The sequence below is a fragment of the Salvelinus sp. IW2-2015 genome, unplaced genomic scaffold (assembly GCF_002910315.2).
Source record: "Salvelinus sp. IW2-2015 unplaced genomic scaffold, ASM291031v2 Un_scaffold1045, whole genome shotgun sequence".
Lineage (NCBI taxonomy): Eukaryota > Metazoa > Chordata > Actinopteri > Salmoniformes > Salmonidae > Salvelinus > Salvelinus sp. IW2-2015.
Genome location: NW_019942700.1, coordinates 226,189 through 242,662, shown reverse-complemented (window position 1 = coordinate 242,662; position 16,474 = coordinate 226,189). Strand labels below are relative to the sequence as shown.

General features: G+C 41.2%; 1 protein-coding gene across 1 annotated transcript in view; it reads left to right on the top strand.

Annotated features, from left to right (window-relative positions):
• The window catches only part of LOC112069541 (ras-specific guanine nucleotide-releasing factor RalGPS1-like), a gene marked incomplete at its 5' end in the record, with an annotated part of 190,967 nt that overhangs the window by 125,088 nt on the left and 49,405 nt on the right, over positions 1–16,474 (top strand). The window lies entirely within an intron of this gene.

The window sequence follows — 16,474 nt, the reverse complement described above, 5'->3', positions numbered from 1 at the left end:
GCTGTGCATCATGACAGGGGAGCTCATTCCTCCAGTGGCTCTAATGAGTTCTTCAGGCAAGGTTGTAGATACAGAGTCTGCCTTGAGGGAGCGCGACCAAGCGTGGGCCCGGAAGCGCAGCACTTCTAACGGGGGCTTGATTTAAAACCGGAGCCGGCTCCATGAGCTCAACTGTGAAAGACATGCACTGCTGGGACTGACCGGGAGAGTCCCAAGATGGAATCTTATGTATCGTTTCGTTTTGGAGCCAGTCTTTTTTTTGGGACTGAATTTTTCGGTGGTCGGCAGTCTGCTCGCTCAGAATTTGTTATAATTATATCAACACATTGTAACGTCAACGTGTCCTCCAGACATTTTAATTAGGCTAGTAAATATTAGGGCTAATAAAACCTGCTGGAAATTGTTTTCATTGATAACATTGGATTTACTTCGAGTGTTGCAGGATTAGGTTTATTTTCGTCATAAAATGAAAAGCCGTAACAAAAAGCATGTGGGATCTGAACTACTGAAGCCTATGTTAGCTGCTGCTTCTCTCTGTTTATCTTATATGCATAGTCACTTTAACTATACATTCATYTACATACTACCTCAATTGGGCCGACCAACCAGTGCTCCCGCACATTGGCTAACCGGGCTATCTGCATTGTGTCCCGCCACCCGCCAACCCCTCTTTTACGTTACTGCTACTCTCTGTTCATCATATATGCATAGTCACTTTAACCATACCTACATGTACATACTACCTCAATAAGCCTGACTAACCGGTGTCTGTATATAGCCTTGCTACTATTATTTTCAAATGTCTTTTTACTGTTTTATTTCTTTACTTACCCACACACACACCTTTTTTTCGCACTATTGGTTAGAGCCTGTAAGTAAGCATTTCACTGTAAGGTCTACACCTGTTGTATTTGGCGCACGTGACAAATAAACTTTGATTTGATCTGTTACTACGTGAAGGACTGCAGTACAAGGGACAGTTTCATTGAAATTCTTACCACCATGAAGTGATCACGATGAACTATGAAGTCTTCATCTCCAAGTCCTTTATTAGGGTCGTATGGGACCATTGTTTGGTTTTTCAGAAGTGATGACATTAGTGTGTCCTGGGCAGAAGGAGTTGGCATGACCCAGTAATGATGACAAAGTGGTCTGAGAAGTAATCTAACCCCACACAACCAGGTTTCTAAATCAATATTCTGCTCCCTTTGTGTCCAGAACACTAACACTGTACTGTACAAATAAAACCAGACTCCAGATTATGAACACTGTACAAATGAAACCAGTGTCCAGAATATAAACACTGTACAAATGAAACCAGTGTCCAGATTATGAACACTGTACAATAAAACGAGTGTCCAGATTATGAGCACTGTACAAATGAAACCAGTGTCCAGAATATAAACACTGTACAAATGAAACCAGTGTCCAGATTATGAAKACTGTACAATAAAACGAGTGTCCAGATTATGAGCACTGTACAAATGAAACTAGTGTCCAGAATATGAACACTGTACAATAAAACGAGTGTCCAGAATATGAACACTGTACAAATGAAACTAGTGAACATTCACTGTGGTCTACTGCACTGTAGACAATCTAGCATGACAGTCTCTGTCTCACTCTCTGTTCTAGACGTCAAAGAGATGGAGAGGCCGTCGCTCCTCTCTATACAAAAGGGATGATTTAAAGGGGCAATCAGAAGTTGAAACGATAACACAGCATTTTTTCCCCCCCACCCCTGTTTCTGTAAAAAGCTGTTGATGAGGCTGGAGAAACCACTCTCAAATTCATAGATAGAGCTATGGATGCAAGGACTGACCATACATGATATCAAAATTATAGTTTGAACCATGTTATGAGGCTATGTAGTGTTTGTTTACAGTTACTTTGTTTACAAACATTGGAATAAAACAAGCTTATATTTGGGGTTCTAATGGGGTACGGCAGTTGAACTAAGTTTATGAGGCATTTATAAATGATATTCTTCAAGAATCAATAGATACATTTTTTACGTCCAAAAATGAATGTAGCAACTGCAGATGGCAGCTTTAAATGATTACAGCTCATTAGACTAGAGGACGGTGTTTAGATCCCCGGCATTAGTGATTAGCCAAGAGAAGATGTCCTCCGCCAGGGTGATGACAGCGTACGTTAACATTGGCGCCCGCCAGGCACAGCGCTCTCCCGCTACATTTGAGTTAAGTACGATATGTTTGTGGAGAAAATGTAAAGCACATGTCACGAAACGTTTTTTTTTTACTCCCAGCCGTGTTTTCTAGTAAAGATAAATATTATTGCGAGCATAAACCTCATCCCCGTGCCATAGAAAACAAGCGTAGTTCAACAGCTGTGTCATCTCACAGCTGTTGAAAAGAAAAGTCACCGTCAGAGCTCAGCCTCATATGCACTCCTGATGATGAGTTAAATATGAAGTCCGGCTTGCTTTGAGAGACTCTCTCTTGGTAGGTGTCTTTGAGCTGTAAAGGCCTTACATTCCTACTGTAACCAACCTGTCGTTGATAAGACTGATTAGAGCTCCGGAGCGTGTGGTAACACGTCTATCTCTATTGCCCTTAGGATGCCAAGTTCGATTCTCGCTCAAGAACCTTGCAATGGCCACCCGAAACGCCACAACACTTTGATATGGCCGCTAGGGTCTTTACAAAAGTAACATCTTATGTAATCGGATTGCTTTTTTGTTGTTGAGTAACTAGTAATGTAACGCTTTACTTTTTAAAACTGGGTAATATAAAAATAGTTACTTTGTGTACGTGCGGTCTAACCAGAACTGGCGGTTCGAGAGAAAGATTTTGAATGGAAAGATAGGATATCTGTACAGATGTTTGACTTGCAGTGTACACTGAGTGGACAAAACATTAGGAGAATCTTCCTAATATTGAGTTGCACCCCCTTTTGCCCTCAGAACAGACTTAATTCGTCAGAGCATGGACTCTACTAGGTTTTGTAAGCGTTCCATAGGGATGCTGGCCCATGTTGACTCCAATGCTTCCTGCATTATTATTATTATTATTATTATGTCAGTTGACTAACTAAAATTATTGTCTGCCTCCTCTGTCCTCTTTCATCAATGACCTGTTTTCGACCACTGGCCTGCCGTTGGCTGGATGTCCTTTGGGTGGTGGACCATTCTTGATACACACGGGAAACTGTTGAGCGAGAAATCCCCAGCAGCATTGCAGTGACACACTGTAAACGGTGCGCCTGGCACCTACTACCATACCCAGTTCAAAGGCACTTACATATCTTGTCTTGCCCATTCACCCTCGGAATTGCACACACACACACAATCCATGWCTCAATTGTCTCGAGGTTTAAAAATCCTTCTTTAACCTCTCTCCTCCCCTTCATCTACACTGACATCAATGTGACATCAATAAGGGATCATAACTTTCACCTGGTCAGTCTGTCATGGAAAGTGCACGTGTTCCTAATGTTTTGTTCACTCAGTGTATTTGGCTAATTTAAGCACAGATGAAAAGAGAAACTAGTGAATGTATCGTGAAAGTAACGCAAAATAACATAACGAGTGTTATATAAGGCGTTACAATGCAAAGTAATATTGTAAATTAACACGTTACTTTTGTTAAATGTAACACTGGGCACAATGCACACGGACCCCAGCAGGTCTGTTGGCCTTCAGATTCTGAGAGCAGCTTGGACCCCAGCAGATCTGTTGGCTTTCAGATTCTGAGGGCTGTTTCACATATCCTAACATGAGCTACCATTGCGGTGTCATGACAACCTTATATCTATGTCTGTATGCAATATGGACTCAATGGAAAACACATGGCAATAGTATTACTATTTTAATGTGAAGAGTATTTATTACCTACGGCTATGTTGTTCTTTTATCCATTTTTCTGTGTTGCAACTTTTGAAGGGTCTGTCGTTGAAATTACCACCAGGGACACCTGACGTCAATATTAAATTAATCATTCTTTATTATCAGCAAGCTGGAGAGGTTCCAACAAACGTAATGCACTATAGTACACGTCGGTCGGGAGCTCTGCCGGGGCAGTCCCGTTAGTTCTCTTATACACTGCTTACACAGACAAGTTATATTTGCATGATTTACATTTATTCATAATTAATTAATCATTAACTTTTGGTTCATGCATGTGACCGACCAATACCTCACGAGGCCTCTTTTCCTCAAGCTGAGACCTTGAAACTGAGATATCCCTTTCCGTTCTCAAAACAATGTTATGGGCGTACTTCCAAATTGCTTATACTGATGGTGAGGATTCCTCCCAGGCACGATCAATCAGTTACTTGCATGAACCCAGTCGAATTGGTTATTAGAAAAGCACAAATATAAAATGTTCCTTCACAGGTCACTCAAATTATCGCATTTCAGAGCATCAAACTACTGCATTAAAACTGTTTTTTTCTCTGGAGAATGCAAGCTGTGGGTGTTGGTTTCTACAACACATTTGCATACTTTTTTAGGAGCACAGCTCAAAATATACAACTATACTGAACAAAAATATAAATGCAATATGTAGTGTTGGTCCAATTTTTCATGAGCTGAAATAAAAAATCCCCCAAATTTTGTATACGCACAAAAAATAAACAATTTCTCAAATGTGTTTACATCTGAGCATTTCTCCTTTGCCAAGATAATCCATCCACCTGACAGATGTGGCATATCAAGAAGCTGATTAAACAGCATGATCATTACACAGGTGCACCTTGTGCTGGGGACAATAAAAGGCCACTTTTAAAAATGTGCAGTTTTGTCACCCAACACAATGCCACAGATGTCTCAAGTTTTGAGGGAGCATGCAATTGGCATGCTAAAATGCAGAAATGTCCACCAGAGCTGTTGCCAGATAACTGAATGCTGCCTCCAACATCGTTTTAGAGAATTTGGCAGTACGTCCAACCGTCCTCACAACCGCAGACCATGTGTAACCATGCCAGCCCAGGACCTCCACATCTGGCTTCTTCACCTGCGGGATCATCTGAGACCAGCCACCCGGACAGCTAATGAAACTGAGGAGTATTTTTGTCTGTAATAAAGACTTTTTGTGGGGAAAAACTAATTCTGATTGACTGGGCCTGGGCCTGGCTCCCCAGCCAGGGTGGGCCTGGGAATGCATTGGGCCCACCCATTGCTGCACCCCTGCCAWGTTATATAAAATACATAGATTAGGGCCTAATGAGTTTATTTAAATTGACTGATGTCCTTATATGAACTGTAACTCAGTAAAATCATTGAAATTGTTACATATTACGTTTTATTTTTGTTCAGTATATAATGTTGATATTGTGGGAAAGTCAGTCCTTGCATCCATGGCTCTATGAATTAGTGTTTTAACATTTTCCAGCCCAATGTCTCAGCTTTTTACAGAAACAGTGGCGGGATTTGGCTTTGTTATTGTTTAAAAAGCTGATTGCCCCTTTTGATGTATACGGTGCATATAGCTGTATTTTGCTGCAAGGAACACATCTGGTTCATGTTCTTTTTCCCAATGTTTTTTTGCTGTGGTGCGCCGTGAACTTTTTATGTGTAGCAGAATATGTATTTTTTTTAAATCAAAATATTTTGTTTCCCACAACCTTTTCCATGGTCTCCTGTGTACAGTACACAATATAAATCTTTCTATTGACCTGTTTTCCGATTATATGGTTATGACATGTTAATGTTTCTCAGCCTTCATGAGGATATCATGGATAGAACCACAGCTCGAAGTGATATTACTGAAAACCAACATGGATAGAACCACAGCTCGAAGTGATATTACTGAAAACCAACATGGATAGAACCACAGCTCGAAGTGATATTACTGAAAACCCGCATGGATAGAACCACAGCTCGAAGCGCAGACAGCGCCAATATGACAAACCAACATGGATAGAACCACAGCTCGAAGTGCCAATAAAACAAACATCAGTAGCCCAGTGGTACAAAACTTCAGGCCACTGTATGACGAGCAGTCGATCAGTAAAATAACACAGTGTCGGTAGCAGGCTTCACTGTTTTAACACCGTGTCGGTAGCAGGCTTCACCACTGTTTTAACACCTTGTCGGTAGCAGGCTTCACCACTGTTTTAACACCGTGTCGGTAGCAGGCTTCACTGTTTGAACACCTTGTTAGTAGCAGGCTTCACCACTGTTTTAACACCGTGTTAGTAGCAGGCTTCACCACTGTTTTAACACCGTGTTAGTAAGCAGGCTTCACCACTGTTTTAACACCGTGTTAGTAGCAGGCTTCACCACTGTTTTAACACCGTGTCGGTAGCAGGCTTACCACTGTTTTAACACCGTGTCGGTTCAGCTTCACCACTGTTTTAACACCGTGGCGGTCAGCTTCACCACTGTTTTAACACCGTGCGGTAGCAGGCTTCACCACTGTTTTAACACCGTGCGTAGCAGGCTTCACTGTTTTAACACCGCTGCGGTAGGCAGGCTTCACCACTGTTTGAACACCTTGTTAGTAGCAGGCTTCACCACTGTTTTAACACCGTGTCGGTAGCAGGCTTCACTGTTTTAACACCGTGTCGGTAGCAGGCTTCACCACTGTTTGAACACCTTGTTAGTAGCAGGCTTCACTGTTTTAACACCGTGTCGGTAGCAGGCTTCACTGTTTTAACACTGTGTTAGTAGCAGGCTTCACCACTGTTTGAACACCGTGTTAGTAGCAGGCTTCACCACTGTTTGAACACTGTGTCGGTAGCAGGCTTCACTGTTTTAACACCTTGTCGGTAGCAGGCTTCACTGTTTTAACACCGTGTTAGTAGCAGGCTTCACCACTGCTTTAACACCGTATCGGTAGCAGGCTTCACCACTGTTTTAAAGGGACTTCTATTTCTTTCACGGCTTCCTCTAACTCTGCCTCCGTAGCTGTTGGAAACACACACACCTGGTTCCCATATCCACCACTGCAGTACAGCTTGTCTATGTTTCTGTTAAGTGTGACCTGGGGAGGTTTCAGACACTCTCCTGGCGTGTGAGAGAGATGTTGGTTGAATTGGAACAGTGGATGAAGGGAGCCGGATAGAACGGGATGGCCCCATTCCAAAACATTGAGGGAGGGAGGGGAGGAGACCGGTGGGTTTGGGGGGGACGGCAGTTTCGTGGTGACGGTTGTGGTAACCATCCGGACCCGGTGGAGGTGGTTCCAATGTGGTAACCATAGTGACGGTTGTCTGCGATCCTCCAAGGTGAAGTGACCCCCACTCAGCCTCAAAGTCCCTTAGCAACCAGAGGGAGAGAGGGAGTGCAAGAGAGAGCCCTTGACCTTTGTCCAGATGCCTTCATCCTTCCCTCAGCCTGCTGCTTTCCTCAGTACTGACCAACCTGGACCCTCCCTCCCTCTCTCCATCCCTCAGCCTGCTGCTTTCCTCAGTACTGACCAACCTGGACCCTCCCTCCCTCTCTCCATCCCTCAGCCTGCTGCTTTCCTCAGTACTGACCAACCTGGACTCTCCCTCCCTCTCTCATTCCCTTCTCTCCCTCTCTTTCCATCCCTCCCTCTTTCCGTCGTTCTTTGAAATGCATTTTAACCTTCCATCCTGGAGGGAGAGAAAAAAGACTGTCTGGGTCTGCTTTCCTTTGGAAAGTGTACAGTGGTCTGGTTCAGACTGGACCCAGGGCTGGTTACAGTGTCTGGTTCAGACTGGACCCAGGACAGGTTACAGTGGTCTGGTTCAGACTGGACCCAGGGCAGGTTACAGTGGTCTGGTTCAGACTGGACCCAGGGCAGGTACAGTGGTCTGGTTCAGACTGGACCCAGGGCAGGTTACAGTGGTCTGGTTCAGACTGGACCCGGCAGGTTACAGTGGTCTGGTTCAGACTGGACCCAGGGCAGTTACAGTGGTCTGGTTCAGACTGGACCCAGGACAGGTTACAGTGGTCTTGGTTCAGACTGGACCCAGGGCTGGTACAGTGGTCTGGTTCAGACTGACCCAGGGCAGGTTACAGTGGTCTGGTTCAGACTGGACCCGGGCAGGTTACAGTGGTCTGGGTTCAGACTGGACCCAGGACAGGTACAGTGTGGTCAGACTGGACCCAGGGCAGTTACAGTGGTCTGGTTCAGACTGGACCCAGGGCAGGTTACAGTTGGTCTGGTTTCAGGACTGGACCCAGGCAGGTTACAGTGGTCTGGTTCAGACTGGACCCAGGGCAGGTTACAGTGGTCTGGTTCAGACTGACCCAGGCAGTTACAGGGCGGTCAGACTGACCCAGGCAGGGTTACAGTGTGGGTCTGGGTTCAGACTGGACCCAGGGCAGGTTTACAGTGGTTCTGGTCAGACTGGAACCCAGGCGCAGGTTACCAGTGGGCTTGGTTCAGACTGTGAAAATGAAAGAAAAAACCTTGAATGAGTAGGTTTGTCCAAAAATTTGATATTTTCATTTTTTTTTATACATTTGCAAACATTTCCAAAACCCTGTTTTTACTTTGTCATTATGGGGAATTGTGTGTAGATTGAGGGGAGGAAATACTATTTGAGCAATTTTAGAATAACATTTTGTAACGTATAACAAAAATGTGGAAAAAGTCAAGGGCCTGAATATTTTCCCAACGCGTTGTTCGTCACAACTTTGTGAGCATTAACTATAATACAATGGTTTTATGAGGGAGAATTCCTTTGAACTATTCGTCATGGACCCACTTTCAAAAACAACCTGATTGAAATGATTTTATTTTCCAGAAGAGCTGGGTCCTACGGTAATACGCCCACGCCCGGTGTTTAATTACATTACTGTGTGTTTGTGTTTGGTGTGAATATGTGCTTTTGACCAAAACTACATCCAGTGAGTTATGAGTTCTTCAGGCAGCCCAAAATACTTTTGTGAGAAGATTTTGGGTGTTAAACCTTGACAATACAGTAGTTAGTCTTTGTTGTTGTTTAGTCTGTCAGTTGGTTCTTTGTCTGTTATTTAGTCTGTCTGTCAGTTAGTCTTTGTCTGTTATTTAGTCTGGTCAGGTTGGTCTGTGTCTGTTTATTTAGTCTGTCTGTTCAGTTTAGTCTTTGTCTGTTATTTAGCTGTCTGTCAGTTGGTCTTTGTCTGTTATTTAGTCTGTCTGTCAGTTGGTCTTTGTCTGTTATTTAGTCTGTCTGTCAGTTAGTCTTGTCTGTTATTTAGTCTGTCTGTCAGTAGTCTTTGTCGTTATTTAGTCTGTCTTCAGTGGTCTTTGTCTGTTATTTAGTCTGTCTGTCAGTAGTCTTTGTCTGTTTATTTTAGTCTGTCTGTCAGTTAGTCTTTGTCTGTTATTTAGTCTGTCTATCAGTTGGTCTTTGTCTGTTATTTAGTCTGTCTGTCAGTGTCTTTGTCCTGTTGTTTAGTCTGGTCAGTCAGTTGGTTCTTGTCTGTTATTTAGTCTGTCAGTTGGTCTTTGTCTGTTATTTAGTCTGTCTGTTGGTCTTGTTGTTATTTAGTCTGTCAGTTAGTCTTTGTCGTTATTTAGTCTGTCTGTCAGTTAGTCTTTGTCTGTTGTTTAGTCTGTCAGTTCAGTTGGTCTTTGTCTGTATTTTAGTTGTCAGTTAGTCTTTGCTGTTATTTAGTCTGTCAGTTGCGTCTTTGTCTGTTATTTAGTCTGTCAAGTTAGTCTTTGTCTGTTATTTAGTCTGTCTGTCAGTTGGTCTTTGTCTGTTATTTAGTCTGTCAGTTAGTCTTTGTCTGTTATTTAGTCTGTCAGTTGGTCTTTGTCTGTTATTTACTCTGTCAGTTAGTCTTTGTCTGTTATTTAGTCTGTCTGTCAGTTAGTCTTTTGTCTGGTTATTTAGTCTGTCAGTTGGTCTTTGTCTGTTATTTAGTCTGTCTTGTTCAGTTGGGTCTTTGTCTGTTGGTTGTAGTCTGTCTGCAGTTAGTCTTTGTCTGTTGTTTAGTCTGTCAGTTGGGTCTTTGTCTGTTGTTTAGTCTGTCAGGTTGGTCTTTGTCTGTTGTTTAGTCTGTTCAGTTGGTCTTTGTCTGTTGTTAGTCTGATCAGTTGGTCTTTGTCTGTTGTTTAGGTCTGTCAGTTGGTCTTTGTCTGTTGTTTGTCTGTCAGTGGTAGTCGTTGTCTTGTTGTTTAGTCTGTCAGTGGGGTCTTTCTGTTGTTTAGTCTGTCAGTAGTCTTGTCTGCTGTTAGTCTGTGCAGTTAGTCTTTGTCTGTTGTTTAGTTCTGTCAGTTGGTCTTTGTCGTTCGTTTGTCTTATTGTCTGTCAGTTGGTCGTTTGTCTGTTGTTTAGTCTGTCAGTTTAGTCTTTGTCTGTGTTTAGTTGTCAGTTAGTCTTTGTCTTGGTTTAGTCTGTCAGTTGGTCTTTGGTCTGTTGTTTAGTCTGTGTCTCTGTTTCAGTTGGTCTTTGTCTGTTATTTAGTCTGTCATTAGTCTTTGTCTGTTATTTAGTTCTGTCAGTTAGTCTTTGTTCTGTTGTTTAGTCTGTCAGTTAGTCTTTTCTGTTATTTAGTTCTGTCTGTCAGTTAGTCTTTGTCTGTTATTTAGTCTGTCAGTTGGTCTTTGTCGGGTTGTTTGTCGTTAGTCTTGTCTTTGTTTGTCAGTTTGTCTTGGTTTATTGTTTAGTCTCAGTGCTTTGTCTGTTGTTTAGTCTGTCTCCGTTGGTCTTTGTCTGTTAGTGTCTGTCGTTAGTCTTGTTCTGTTATTTAGTCACTGTCAGTTGGTCTTTGGTCTGTTTTAGTCTGTCAGTTAGTCGTGTTGTCTGTTATTTGTCTGTCTGTCAGTTAGGTCTTTGTCTGTTGTTTAGTCTGTCAGTTGGTCTTTGGTCTGTTTTAGTCTGTCTGGGCAGTTGGTCTTTGTCTGTGTTTAGTCTGTCTCAGTTAGTCGTTGTCTGTTATTTAGTCTGGTCAGTTGGCTTTGCTGTTGATGTAGTCTGTCTGTCAGTTTAGTCTTTGTCTGTTATGTTTAGTCTGGTCAGTTTGGTCTTTGTCTGTTGTTTAGTCTGTCTGCAGTTTAGTCTTTGTCTGTTGTTAGTCTGTCATTGGTCTTTGTCTGTTGTTTAGTCTGTCGCAAGTTTGGTCTTTGTCTGTTGTTTTAGTCTTGTCAGTCTGTTTTCTTTGGTCTTGTCTGTTGTTTAGTCTGTCAGTTTGGTCTTTGTCTGTTGTTTAGTCGCTGTCAGTTAGTGTTTGTCTGTTGTTTAGGTCTGTCAGTTGGTCTTTGTCTGTTATTTAAGTCTGTCAGTTAGTCTTTGTCCCTGGTTTAGTTGTCTGTTCAGTTAGTCTTTGTCTGTTAGTTTGTCTGTCTTAGGTCTGGTCATTGGTCTTGTCTGTTATTAGTCTGTCAGTTAGGTCTTTGTTTTTTTTAGTCTGTCAGTTAGTCTTTGGTCTGTTGTTAGTCTGTCAGTTAGTCTTTGTCTGTTATTTAGTCTGTCTCAGTTTAGGTCGTTTGTCTATGTGTTTTAGTCTGTCATTCAGTTGGTCTTTGTCTGTTATTTAGTCTTCAGTTATGTCTTTGGTCTGTTTTAGTCTGTCTGTGTGTGTCTTTGTCTGTTTAGTTTAGTCTGTCAGTTAGTCTTTTGTGCTGTTATTTAGTCGTTGTCAGTTGGTCTTTGTCTGTTATTTAGTCTGTTCAGCTGGTGCGTCTTGTTTAGTCTGTTATTGTTTAGGTCTGTCTGTGTCAGTTGGTCTTTGTCTGTTATTTCAGTGTCTGTCTCTCAGTTAGTCTTTGTTCGTTATTTAGTCTGTCAGTTTGGTCTTTGTCTGTGTATTAGTTGTCGTCAGTTTAGTCTTTGTCTGTTATTCTAGTCTGTCAGTTGTCTTTGTCTGTTATTTAGTCTGTCAGTTGAGTCTTTGTCTGTTTTAGTGTTATTGTCTTGTCAGTTAGTTCTTTGTCTGTTATTTTAGTCTGTCTGTCAGTTAGTCTTTGCTGTTGTTTAGTCTGTCTGTCAGTTGGTTCTTTGTCTGTTATTTAGTCTGTCAGTTAGTCTTTTGTCTGTATTTGAGTCTGTCTCAGTTGGTCTTTGTCTGTTTTTATCGTTTCAGTTGTCTTTGTCTGTTATTTAGTCTGTCTCTCAGTTGCGTCTTTGTCTGTTATGTAGTCTGTTCGTTAGGTCTTTGTCTTGTTATTTAGGTCTGTCGTTAGTCTTTGTCTTGTATTTAGTCTGTTAATTAGTCTGTCTGTCAGTTGGTTCTTTGTCTGTTATTTAGTCTGTCAGTTGGTCTTTGTCTGTTATTTAGTCTGTCTCTCAGTTAGTCTTTGTCTGTTATTTAGTCTGTCTGTCAGTTGGTCTTTGTCTGTTGTTTAGTCTGTCAGTTAGTCTTTGTCTGTTATTTAGTCTGTCTGTCAGTTGGTCTTTGTCTGTTATTTAGTCTGTCAGTTGGTCTTTGTCTGTTATTTAGTCTGTCTCTCAGTTGGTCTTTGTCTGTTGTTTAGTCTGTCAGTTAGTCTTTGTCTGTTATTTAGTCTGTCTCTCAGTTGGTCTTTGTCTGTTATTTAGTCTGTCTGTTAGTCTTTGTCTGTTATTTAGTCTGTCAGTTAGTCTTTGTCTGTTATTTAGTCTGTCTGTCAGTTAGTCTGTCTGTCAGTTAGTCTAACTGACTGACAGACTGACAGACAAAGACTTTAGTTAGTTAGTGTTTGTCAGTTAGTGTTTGTCTGTCATTTAGTCTTTGTCTGTTATCAGCATGCTTTGTTTTGGTTTTATTTAATATATACAAATGCATTTGTTGTCAGAAATGTACTGTTTACTCCGGGAAAAACTGCATGGATAGTTTTGATATTTGTGTGATTTATAAAGCGCCAATCAGCAGTTGAAACGATAACAAAGCCCCTCCCCGCCATTGTTCCGGGTTAAAAGCTGAGGGATGGGACTGGAGAAATGTCACCACTCTCAAATTCATGGATAGAGGTATGAATGCAAGGACTGACCATCCTTGAGATCAACATTTTAGTTTTAACCATGTTTTGACCCTATACGTTGTTTGTTTACATTTACTTTATAACAAGCTTATATTTTACCTTCTGATGGGGTACGACAGTTGAACTCATAAGTTATATTCTTCAAGAACCAATGGGTACGTACTGTATCATTTTAATTTATAAGCCCAAAAAAATGATTGTTGCTTTTTCACAGTTCACTAATTGAAACCTTCCTCATTTGGACCCATGTTACTATTAGTTCTTCACTGAAATGTCCCTAACCAGGAATTCATCTGCACTAACAGTTATTCATCTGTATTTCTGGACCTATCAATATCAACACCATTCCAGGTTGGCAGAAACCAACTCAAAGAATGCATTTTGATCCGATTACAATGAGGACAGTAGTGATAATCTAGTAGAGTTGTAAACGTCAGATATGCGGTGGAAAGCTCTGAATTTAGTTTCCGGTGCACCCTTTGGCTAGGTCGGTGCGTTGTAACAGAAGAGCCTGTGGTGTCACCGCTCAACCACGGGTTGGCCACACGTGTTGTTATTTATACCCACGACATAGACTGACTGTCCATCTCGATATCTTCTGTCCGACAAACATCTGAGTTGTGCCCCTCAGGCCTTCCTATCAAAGTGTTTATGCTTTGCTTGCCATACGATCATCATTGAATTCCCTTGACATGTGCTTTTAGTTCTACCATTTACCCCTGTGGGGGAGCTTTTAGTTCTACCATTTACCCCTGTGAGGGAGTGTTTAGTTCTACCATTTACCCCTGTGAGGGAGTGTTTAGTTCTACCATTTACCCCTGTGAGGAGCGTTATGCTACCATTTACCCCTGTGAAGGGAGCGTTTAGTTTCACCATTTACCCCTGTGAGGGAGTGTTTTGGGCTACCATTTACCCCTGTGAGGGAGCGTTTAGTTCTACCATTTACCCCTGTGAGGGAGTGTTTTAGTTTACCATTTACCCCTGTGGAGGGAGTGTTTAGTTCTACCATTTACCCCTGTGAGGGAGCGTTTCGTTCTTCCATTTACCCCTGTGAGTGAGCGTTTAGCTTCAGCTATGACGAAGGGTAATGTATCTTGAACCACTGTGGAACATTTTGTAAATCGCCCGAAAGGGGAGTCAAAAGCAGCAATGTTTACGCCATTTCCCCTCTAGCTTTGTTATGCTGCTGTTACCTGTGATAGAACCCTAACATGGTCTAATGGCTCAGGAAGTCCTTTAAACACCTCCCAAGTGGATATATAGGATTGGTAGCAAATGATCTTCTGTATACCCACCGAGTGAACATGTTAACCCCCATACTACCGACCTGGGTCATTTTGACCCCAGAGTCATATTTTTAATTTTTATTATCACAGCCCAAAGGTGGTTTATTCAAATTGTTCATTACTTTGTCAATCAACCTCTTCACAAATCTAAATATTAGTATTGTATTTCTGTATCAATATGGATAAATATGCAAGTCCTTTGGCGTCATTTTAATAGCAGACAAAAACACCTAATTCCGCCTACAGTCATTTGATAAATAGGACCTTTATTTGAATCAAGGTTTCTCTGGAGACGTGATAACCTATCCATGCCACCCCAGGGTGGAGGGGAACCTGTATCAGTGCTGTTGACCAGTTAGACAGATCACCTGAAGAGGTGGCATGTCTTATCTACTCGTCTATGGTTATAACTGGTTATAACTGGTTATCGCTGTGTACAAAATAAAAGATGACCTTTACAGATATGCTTAGTTGTAGTCAAAACCGCTCATAAAAGTCAGTCAGTGGTATGAATAGTTGATAGATTTATAATCCAGAAACCAGCTACCCTTAATGTATACATTGTGCTGTATTGGTGAGTATTCTTCAGAATTTTTTTTTTATTCTACAGGAAATATTATATAAATACCAGATTTCCTATAATGTCCTCCAATAATCTATATGTGCAACTTGTTATGGTATTTGTATTGCTATAACATTTGGTTTAAAGTGACTTTGAGGATTATTTGGGCATGATTTTTGAGCCATCCTGCCATAGACCCTACCAATCAAATCAAATCGACTTTTATTTGTCACATACACATGGTTAGCAGATGTTAATGCGAGTGTAGCGAAATGCTTGTGCTTCTAGTTCCGACCGTGCAGTAATATCTAACAAGTAATCTAACCTAACAATCCCATTGTTTCACTAGTGGGTTAAGTAAATAAAGAAAACTAAGCCATATTTTTGGACATTGTCTCCCAGGATCAATGCATTGAATCACTTTTTGTGTATTTCAAATGTTGCTGGAAATATGACCAAATTAGTATTTACTTCAAAATTCTAAAAACGAAATGATACTACATTCTAATGATGGTAAATGTGGATTGTACTTTCTGCACATTAAAGTAAACATTTGTTTGTTTTACAGAATATGCTAATTAACAATACTTTTGCTAAATCGTTTTATTTATTTATATATCTCATGATGTTTTGATAAGAATCAAGTTTATATTCTTCTATGATTGTTGCTTTTTCCAATAGTTTCTTTTTGGGGTCAAAATGACCCAAGTTTTAGTATTTCATGTATGTAAAAATATGTTGGTAGTATGAAGATTAAGTACCCTCTGTGCGTCGTATATAAAAATCAATTTCCAGAAGTGATAGGATCAACTTTTTGTTGTCGAGGTCACTTGATCAAAACATTTAATTGAAGCGTCCCGTCACAGTTACAGGCTTCACATGTGGCAAAGAGGGTTTTCTTCTGACAGAGACCCTACTTGTTTAGTTTTTTTATAGCAAACTCCAAACATTTCATTTGTTTTCAGATTTGTATAATAGAATAAAACACAAGCTTTGCTTTGACTTTTATCATCCATTTCCCCCTGGCAAGGATTTCTGTCACACGTATTAAATCAATACTCCTACTAAAAAGGGAGACAGTGTTATCCATTGCTATGGGCTTATAAATAGGGCTCATTCAAAAGCTATGATATCACAAGCTATGATATCACAAGCTATGATATCACAAGCTATGATTTCACAAGCTATGATATCACAAGCTATGATTTCACAAGCTATGATATCACAAGCTATGATTTCAAAGCTATGAAAGCACAAGGTATGATATCACAAGGTATGATATCACAAGGTATGATATCACAAGCTATGATTTCACAAGCTATGATATTCACAAGCTATGATTTCACAAGCTATGATATCACAAGGTATGATATCACAAGCTATGATTTCACAAGCTATGATTTCACAAGCTATATGATTTCACAAGCTATGATATCACAAGCATATGATGTCACAAGCTATGATGTCACAAGGTATGGTGAGTGAGTCAAGCAGGGATTTGAGGTATATGAATAGTGAGTGTCCTCCGGTTTGGCCTGGACCACTATGTTGGTGTTGTTTGGCAGCTTTCTCGTAAGATCGAAACTATGCACGGGCTCCCCGCCGCATGGCCTCATCCAAAGGAAGACCTAGAACAGGTAAACCCGGTGGTGTGTATATCTTGTGTTTGTGTGTCCTCCGTGAAATACTATTGGTTTTAGAGCCTTGTACGCACATCCCTTTCCTTCTGGCCAACCTTTCACGTCCCTTTCCTTCTAGCCAACCTTTCACGTCCCTTTCCTTCTAGCCAACCCTTCACC